This window comes from Dendrobates tinctorius, unplaced genomic scaffold (assembly GCF_039654945.1).
Source record: "Dendrobates tinctorius isolate UK_male_01 unplaced genomic scaffold, ASM3965494v1 ptg000008l, whole genome shotgun sequence".
NCBI lineage: Eukaryota > Metazoa > Chordata > Amphibia > Anura > Dendrobatidae > Dendrobates > Dendrobates tinctorius.
Genome location: NW_027361676.1, coordinates 40,622,256 through 40,632,697, shown reverse-complemented (window position 1 = coordinate 40,632,697; position 10,442 = coordinate 40,622,256).

Below are 10,442 nucleotides of genomic sequence, written 5' to 3'. Positions count from 1 at the left end.
ATTTGCTGGTATAATTAGAGGACACCATATTGCATTTGGAGAGCTCCTGATGTGCCTAAACAGTGTAAACTCCCCACAAGTGACCCTATTTTGAAACTAGACCCCTAAAGGCATGTATCTAGCTATGTGGTTAGCACCTTGATCCCCCAGGTGTTTCACAGAAGTTTATAATGTAGAGCTGTGAAAAAAAATCTAATTTTTCCAATAAAAATGTTTTTTAGCCCATTTTTTTTTATTTCCACAAGATTAACAGGAGAAAATGGAAAACAAAATTTGTTTTGCAGTTTCTCCTGAATACGCAGCTACCCCATATGTGGGGTTAAAATACTGTTTGGGCCCACACCCGGAATCAGAAAGGAAGGAGAGATGTTTTGTAATGCAGACTTTGATGGAATGGTCTGTGAGTGTCATGTTGCGTTTAAATAGCCCCTGATGTGCCTAAACAGTGGTAAACCCTTACGAATGACCCATTTTGGAAACTAGACCCATGAAAGAATTTATCTAGATCTGTGGTGAGCACCTTGAACCCAAAGGTGCTTCACATAATTTTATAAAGTTGATCTGTGAAAATGAAAAAAACAATATAAATTTTTTTTCCCACAAAAAATATTGTTAATGCCACCAGTTTTTTTCATTTTAAAAAGAATATTAGGAGAAAATGGACACCAAAATTTGTTGTGCAATTTCTCCTCAGTACGCTGATACCCCTTATGTGGTCAAAAACTACTTTTGAGGCACAATGCAAAGCTTAGAAGGGAAGAAGTTCCATATTTGAATTTAGATATTGCTGGACTGGTTTGAGGGTGCAATGTCTCATTGGCAGAGGCCCTATGGTGCCAGAACAGCAGAACCCCCAATAAGAGACCCCATTTTACAAACTACACCTCTCAATGAATTCACCTAGAGGAGCAGTGATCATATTGACACCACAAGTGGATCATTTTATGTCATTGGGCAGTAAAGAAAAAATAATGAAATTTATACCATCAAAATTTTGTTTCAGCCCTAGATTTCACGTTTTTATCTTAGCAAATGTAAAAAAAATACCCCATATGTGGCTATAAAGTACTGCTTAGCTACACAGCGTGACCTGGGAGGGACATAGCACTATTTGCCTGCTGGATCGCATGTTTTCCTAGAATAGTTTGCGGACTCCATATATACAGAGCCCTTAAGAGCTAAAAGAACAGAATCCCCCTGAAGTTACCCATTTTTTGGAAATTATACTCCTTTGGGAATTTATCTGCAGGTGTAGTGATGATTGACTCCATAGGTGTTTTCCAGAAATTAGCAGCAGTGGATGTTGCTGAGTGAAAATTGCAAAGTACCGTTGTACTGCCCATAAATTGTAGTGCCTAGTACGTTGTAGTGCCCAGAACGTTGTAGTGCACAGTGCGTTGTATTGACGAGTATGTTGTAGTGCCAGTACATTGTGCCCAGCTCATGCTTCTGGAGACACGCACCCATATATTAAGTGGGCTCTCATTGCTACAGAAATGCCATACATGTGGACGCTTAATGTGGTTTAGGCACACTGGGGCTCAGAAGTGAGAGGGGCATTTGATTTGGAAGCGCAGAATTTGCTGAATTTCTGTTGGGGGGGGGGGGGCAAGGGCCATTTTGCTTTACCAGAGCCTTTGTGCTATTAGTAATGTGGAAGCAAGCCCCTATATTTCCATTGACAGATGATGGACCTGAGTGGGGATTGAGTTGAAGCTTTTGTTGGGAGCATTTTAAATATAGTTTGGAATCACATTTATACTTCACTCCATAATGAGGACTTACTTTGGGGTTTCCATATAAATCTCGGAATTACATGATTCAGATGAAACTCCCAATAGATCCATTCAAAATAATGATTAATTTTTATTACATGCAAGACAAAAAAAATCATGTTTTTTAACCCCTTTTTGCCATTAGACGTACTATTCCGTCCATGTGCCCTGGGACTTAATTCCCATGGACGGAATAGTAGGTCATACCCGATCAGCCGCTCTCATGGGGGGGTGCGCGGCAGGGTGTCAGCTGATTCTCACAGCTGACACCTGGCACTAAGTGCCAGGAGTGGTCACGGTCTGCTGACGGCACTTTAACCCCTGGAACACTGCGATCAAACATGATCGCAGCGTTCCTGGAGCAGGCAGAGGGGCTATCAGCTGTGACAACCCCTCTGCCTTTGGATTGGAGACCCCATGGCATGACGTGGGGTCCCGATCGCTGCCATGGAGACTCGATGTTGTCATGATGACATCCGGGTCTCCAGGCCTGAGAGACTTCCCGTCATGCGCAGTGATGACCAGGAAGTCTCTCAGGTCAGTGTATTGAAGCTGCAGCGCTGACAGCTTCTATAGCATGCAGATCTGCATGCTATAGAAGCGATCAGCCTGCACAGAATGAGTGGTCCATAGTGGGAAAAAGTGTAAAAGTAAGAATTAAATAATTTTTTTTTAAATTGTAAAAATATAAAAAAAATAAAAAATAATAATAATCAAAATCAATATTTATTCCAACAATAAATAAATGTTTGAATAAAAAAAATCTAAACAGTAAAAGTACAAATAATTGGTATCCCCACGTCTGTAACGACCCGATCTATAAAACTGTCCCATTAGTTATCCCCTTTAGTGAAGACTATTAAAAAAACACAAAAAAACAATGCTTTATCGTCATTCCGCTGAACAAAAAGTGGAATAACGCTGGATCAAAACGACGGATATAAATAAACGTGGTACCGATGAAAACGTCATCTTGTCTTGCAAAAAACAAGCACCCATACAGCTCCATCACCGGAAAAATAAAAAAGTTATAGCTCTCAGAATAAAGCGATGCAAAATAATTAGATTGTATAAACGTACCAAAACATAAAAAAAGATATAAATTAGGTATCGCTGTAATCGTACTGACCTGAGTAATAAAACTGCTTTATCAATTTTACCACACGTGGAACGGTGTAAACTCCCCCCCACAAAATAAATTCATGAATTGCTGGTTTTTGTTCATTCTGCCTACAAAAATTGGAATAAAAAACAATAAAAAAATGTCATGTGCCCGAAAATGGTACCAATAAACACGTCAATGCACCCCTCAAAAAACAAGACTTCACCTGACTCTGTGGGCCAAAATGTGGTGATGCAAAAACTATTTTTTGCAATAATAAGCGTCTTTTAGTGTGACAGCTGCCAAACATAAAAACCCGCTATAAATAATAAATCAAACCTCCCTTTATCACCCCCTTAGGGAAAAATAAGAAAATAAAAAAAATTATTTATTTCCATTTTGCACTTTTTGTGCATACTGATGCGTTTTTTTACCGCGAAAAAAACGCTTCGCGGTAAAAAGCGCAGCATGCTCATTAATTTCGCTGATTTTTCTGCGTTTCTGGCTATTTCTATGCGTCTTTAATACGTTGTTTTTTTTTCCTTGCTTAGCATGGTTTGGGAGACCCCACCCCTCTCTTGTGTGACGTGCACATAAGAGCTGTCTCAGACCACAAGCCCATACTAAGGAGTGGCCAGTCTGAATCCTGTTCATATTAGACACTGTTCACATGTTCAGGTTTTTAATACATTAGATAGGGACTGCTTCGATAGGGGTTACCTTGATGTGGTGGAGCAGCTTGGTGTACATTTTTTTGCGCAAAAAAACGTATTGACTAAATACCCTGTATTTGTTATCTAGCACTTGCTGATTACTGCCATTTTTTATTGCAGGGTATTTTTGCAAATCTGTCATTCTGTATTTTCTTGTTGCGTCTTGAAAACGCGTGGAAAAAAACGGATAAAAACCTGCATATTTTTTGCGCAAAAACCGTGCAGAAAACGCGCAGCAGAAATTTTCTGCTATGTGTGCACATAGCCATAAGGTTGGGATTAGGGTTAGGGTTGGGATTAGGGTTAGGAGTGTGTTGGGGTTAGAGTTGGCATTAAAATTGGGGGGTTTCCACTGTTTAGGCACATCAGGTGCTCTCCAAACGCGACATGGCGTCTGATCTCAATTCCAGCCAATTCTGCGTTGAAAAAGTCAAACGGTGCTCCTTCCCTTACGAGCTCTGCCATGTGCCCAAACAATGGTTTACCCCAACATATGGGTATCAGCATACTCTGGACAAATTGCACAACAACTTTTGGGGTCCAACTTCTCCTGTTACCCTTGAGAAAATAAAAAATTGGTGGGCGAAAAGATCATTTTTGTGAAAAAAATGTGATTTTTTTTTAATTTTTAAGGCTCTACGTTATAAACTTCTGTGAAGCACTGGAGGTTCAAAGTGCTCACCACACATATAGATAAGTTCCGTAGTGGGCCTACTTTCCAAAATGGTGTCACTTGTGGAGTGTTTACACCTTTTAGGCACAGCAATGGCTCTCCAAACGCAACATGGCGTCCAATCTTAATTCCAGCCAATTTTGCATTGAAAATTTTGCCATGCGCCCAAACAGTTGTTTACCTGCATATATGGGGTATCAGCGTACTAAGGACAAATAGTACAACAACTTTTGGTGTCCAATTTCTCCTGTTACACTTGGTAAAATAAAACAAGTTGGATCTGAAGTAATTTTTTTGTGAAAAAAAGTTAAATGTTCATTTTTTTTAACCATTTCAAAAATTCCTGTGAAGCACCTGAAGGGTTAATAAACTTCTTAAATGTGGTTTTGAGTACCTTGAGGGGTGCAGTTTTTAGAATGGTGTCATTTTTGGGTATTTTCTATCATATAGACCCCTCAAAGTGACTTCAAATGTGATGTGGTCCAAAATAAAAAATTGTTAAAAATGATTACTCGCTGGTCAACTTTTAACCCTTATAACTTCCTAACGAAAAAAAAATTTTGGTTACAAAATTATGCTGATGTAAAGTGGACATGCGGCAAATGTTACTTATTAAGTAGTTTATGTGACATATCTCTGTGATTTAAAGGCATGAAAATTCAAAGTTGGAAAATTGCAAAATTTTCAAAATTTTTGCCAAATTTCCATTTTTTTCACAAATAAATCCAAGTAGTATCAAATAAATTTTACCACTATCATAAAGTACAATATGTAACGAGAAAACATTGTCAGAATCACTGGGATCCATGGAAGCGTTCCAGAGTTATTACCTCATAAAGGGACAGTGGTCAGATTTGTAAAAATTGGCCCGGTCATGAACATGCAAACCACCCTTGGGGGTAAAGGGGTTAAAGCTTGCACACTCAATTTTTCAATTGGGTAATACAAGATATGCTGACAAATTAATGGCAGCAACTGAATTCATATTAGTTGTATAGCCAAAAGAATCCTTGTGTAAGAGTTAGCTTTATTTGCATACTAATTTTGCATACTATTGCTGGAGCTCTTACCTTCCCACTAGCTCATGTTATGAAATGGTTACAACAGACACAGACATGCTGATAGCTGCATTGTCAATAACAGGCCAGTTCACACCTGGAATTGCATTGTCTTTTATATTACGGTAATCACTTTCTAGTGAAAAATATGAGTTTTGCTAATGGTTCTCCATCCATGTTTTGTAGACTTTTTAAACAGAAAAGTGCAATTGATATTTATCCAGATTAATAAAATTTTTACTTTACAGAAATTACTGGAAGAAAAAACAGAACTAAATCAATGTGTGAGCAATTATTTAATACATTTGTCACAGCATAATTATATTTTGAAAATGTGAACCTTTTGAGCTTGTTAGAACGATTGTGGTCTATGTGGTAACATTAGTTATATTATACAATCATTCCACAGCTTTACCATATTTAACTTAGATTAATATAAGGTTTTATTGTGAATGATATTTGGTCCAGAATTACCATGGCTAGTGTGTAAGGAGGAAGACTGGCTGCGGGTACCAACATCATGCCGGGTCCAGAACTGTTCAGACTGCATCCAGTGTTGCCGGGGGGAAAGAATGGGGATCCGGACTGGTCACATGACCTGGGGAGCGGGGGCGTGACTAAGCTGGACAGTGAGCAGGAAGCGTGGGAAAGAGCAGGCAGTTTCCCATCTGCAGAGAGAGCGGAGGAAGGTAAGCAGCGCATTACGCAGCAAGACAGGTAGCGTACGGTCGTGCCCTGGCAGAACTTGCGCGAGCGCTCCAGTAAGCCGGTGTGTGCAGAGCGCTGTGCAGCCAGATAAGCAGAGTGCAGTGTTTGCACGGAGGGGCATGGGCCAGTTGCAAGAACTTGAGGTGCGTTCTCCATTGCTGAAAACCACACAGCGGCACGCGTGTTGGACGGAGGCTCCTGCAGTGGGTTTCATTTCTTTTGCGCAGATTTATGGACTGGGGCTCAGTGGGTAAAACCGATGACCGCCCGTTGCTGCCAGAAGCTGAATTGCTAAATTACGTCTGAGGACACCACGCCAGCCGTTGCCAGTGCTCCAACTCATATTAGACTGTATGTGGACGAGGACCGGAGCAGACTACGATAAGTGCCCCTTTAAATAGCAGAATGTTGCGTTAACCCGTTACTACCCTTGTTTACTGTTTATTGTCTCTATTCACTCCCTCCGAGGAGACCATTGCTATCCTTTTTGCTGAAATTAAATAACATTGTTATCAGCGTTGTTCTGCAATCCCTTCATTACTGCATTCCCTTACCTGCTTACAAGTGCAAAGGTCAAGGTTGTGATACAGGACTTTTGTTGAGTTCCTTAGGTTTGTGTTGCTGGTAAAGAGCTGGAATCCTTCATTCGTCCATCTTTAATTTCGGTATTACCTCAAACCTCTCATGAAACAAATTCAAGACACTTTCATGGCATGACAGCAAATCCCATGGCATATTGCAGCCTGCATAAGGACCACTGAAGGAAGGGGACATATAGCATAAACATGTCATGACAGAGTCTCACAAAATCATGTTTTTTGGAAAGCTGATCATCTCACCTACTGATTTCAGGATATGTTGGGCCAAGAAGAAAGGTAATAAAGGACACATCTGTACTGCCCTTACTGTCTGATATAGTACATACAATTTACAGAAAACACATATGGTCATTCCAACAATAAACTAAATCACGTCATATTCTTTGTATGATTTCTAACCTTCTACTCTCATTGTGTGAAAGTGCTGGATCTAATTTTGCTGCAATACCTTAAACACAAAAACATAAATTAAACACACTGGGAAGAAATGTTCTTGGAACACTGATCACATAGTTTTCCTATTTTAAATGAAATTTAGAGAAAAATTCCAGTCATCACTTACTATTACATTGATGTACCCCCTGTCAGAAACCAATAGGATGCCAGTGATGAAAGGACTTAGAAAACTATAGGGTCAAGATGTACAAATTCCTTATTTTATTTCTTTTTAGGCTCTTTATATTACACATTAATTTTTGTCCCCTTGGAAAGACCAAATTGTCACAGTCCTTAGTGCCTTTGCCAAGTTAGCTCTTTTGTAGAAACATGTAATACGAACATTATGTTTCCCTGCAATTTACCCAAAATCTGTAACAGTATGCCATTTATCATTGAGCATGCTGGTTTTTCCTGTAATCCAGGACTGAGTGTGACTATTACTTCTGCGTTAGCTGTGCTTAGTAGTGTGTAGAACACAAGGCGGCATATAGCTGACACATTCAGTCAGATTTACTAAACATCTCTAATTTTTAGACAGTCTTAAAATGCACAGAGTTTACTAATTTCGGTGCATCAAAGCAGTCTGTGCACACTGTTAGCCAAAATTGCGACACAAGGTAATCTACCTAATAGCGAGTGTAAAATAGACTATACCAGGGTTCCCCAACTCCGGTCCTCAAGGCCCACCAACAGGTCATGTTTTCAGGATTTCCTTAGTATTGCTCAGGTGATAATTGCATCACTTGTACAATACAAGAGAAATCCTGAAAACATGACCTGGTGGTGGGCCTTGAGGACCGGAGTTGGGGAACCCTGGTATAGTCTATTTTACACTCGCTATTAGGTAAATTACCTTGTGTCACAATTTTGACTAACAGTGTGCACAGACTGCTTTGCCCAAGTGTGGGCAAAGCCGAAAAGCAGAAGTGCGCATGCGCGAGAAACCTTTTGACTGCACAGATGCGATATCTCAGAGCAATCTGCGTTATTCACATCAAGGACTGTGTATAGCAGGCGAAGAGTTTTTATGGGTGATACATGGGGAGACAGGGCGTTACATAAGTATTTAGGGAATGCATAGCTGACACTGAATAAAATGATATTCTTATCTGGTAGGACAGAAAAGTGTTCACAGGTTCCCTTTAAGCACTTTCACAAAAAGATGTTTTCTTTTAAACCACATCGCCTTTCGATCGAGGTGCATAAAGTTTTTAATTTTGGAAGATTTAGCTTAGTAGACCTCCCCCATTATTTGTCATGCAAATAACAGACAATAGCGACTCTAATATATAACATATGCAACATTTACATAATTAAAGGGAATCTGTCAGTCGATTCATGCAGCTCAAAACCACATTCAGTGCTTGGGAACATTTTGTTTGAGGTTTGAAGATTCAGCTGGAGACCATAGGAAGAGATCGGACTAATCTGGCCAGCTCCTCCCCACACTGCCATCGGTGATCAACTGGTTTCTCTCATGTGGGTACTTAGTGAAAGACCTATCAACTGCAGCTGAACTGGAGAATACTGGTGGGGGGCAGCGCCAGATGGGTATAGTCTCTACCTAAGGTCCCTGGCTGGCTTCTCCCAGTGCTAATGCAGTTGATGGACAGATCCCTCCCTAAGTACACACAGGGGAGAGACCAATCAATCACCATTGGTGGTGTAGGGAGAAACTGGGCTCTGTGCTGGACTAGTCTTGTCTCCAGCTATGAACCCAGGCTGGAAATTCTAACTATGTTTTCTCTGATATGCCAATTATATTTGGCTGCAAGCATGCAGCAAGACTCTGATTCATGCAGCCCAATGGATCACTTTAAACAAAACATTTTGACAAACACCCAAGGGATGGGGAAATAATAAAAAATGACCAGTCCTATATGCACAGCAGTGTACCTCTCAGACAGATGTACAGTGGGTGTGGAAACTATTCAGACTCCTTTAAATTTTTCACTCTTTGTTTTATTGCATCCATTTGATAAATTCAAAAAAGTTCATTTTTTTCTCATTAATGAACACTCTGCACCCCATCTTGACTGAAAAAAACAGAAATGTAGAAATTTTTGCAAATTTATTAAAAAAGAAAATCTGAAATATCACACGATCATAAGTATTTAGACCCTTTGCTCAGACACTCATATTTATGTTACATGCTGTCCTTTTCCTTGTGATCCTCCTTGACATGGTTTTACTCCTTCATTGGAATCCAGTTGTGTTTAATTAAGCCTATAGGACGACTTGATTTGTAAAGGCACACACCTCTCTATATAAGACCTCACAGCTCACAGTGCATGTCAGACCAAATGAGAATCATGAGGTCAAAGGAACTGACCAAGGAGCTCAGAGACAGAATTGTAGCAAGGCACACATCTGGCCAAGGTTACAAAAGAATTTCTGCAGTACTCAAGGTTCCTAAGAGCACAGTGGCCTCCATAATACTTAAATGGAAGAAGTTTGGGACCACTAGAAGTCTTTCTAGACCTGGGCATCCAGCCAAACTGAGCAATCGTGGGAGAAGAGCTTTGGTTAGAGAGGTAAACAAGAACCCAAGATCACTGTGGCTGAGCTCCACAGATGCAGAAGGGAGATAGGAGAAAGATCCACAAAGTCAACTATCACAGCAGCCCTCCACCAGTCGGGCCTTTATGGAAGAATGGCCAGACAGGTCTTCTCCTCAGTGCCAGACATATGAAAGCCCACACAGAGTTTGCTATAAAACACATGAAGGACTCCCAGACTTTGAGAAATAAGATTTTCTGGTTTGATGAGACAAAGATAGAAATTTTTAGTGATAATTCTAAGCGGCATGTGTGGAGAAAACCAGGCACTGCTCCTCATCTGCCCAATACAATCCCAACAGTGAAACATGGTGGTAGTAGCATCATGCTATGGGGGTGTTTTTCAGCTGCAGTGACAGGACGACTGGTTGCAATTGAAGGAAACATGAATGCGGGCATGTACAGAGATATCCTGGATGAAAACCTCTTCCAGAGTGCTCTGGACCTCAGACTTGGCCAAAGGTTGACCTTCCAACAAGACAATGACCCTAAGCACACAGCTAAAATAACAAAGAAGTGGCTTCAGAACAACTCTGTGACCATTCTTGACTGGCCCAGCCAGAGCCCTGACCTAAACCCAATTGAGCATCTTTGGAGAGACCTGAAAATGGCTGTCCACCAACGTTCACCATCCAACCTGACAGAACTGGAGATCTGCAAGGAAGAATGGCAGAGGGTCCCCAAATCCAGGTGTGAAAAAAACATGTTGCATCATTGCCAAGAAGACTCATGGCTGTACAGTACTAGCTCAAAAGTGTGCTTCTTCTCAGTACTGAGCAAAGGTCTGAATACTTATAACCATGTGAAATTTCAGTTTG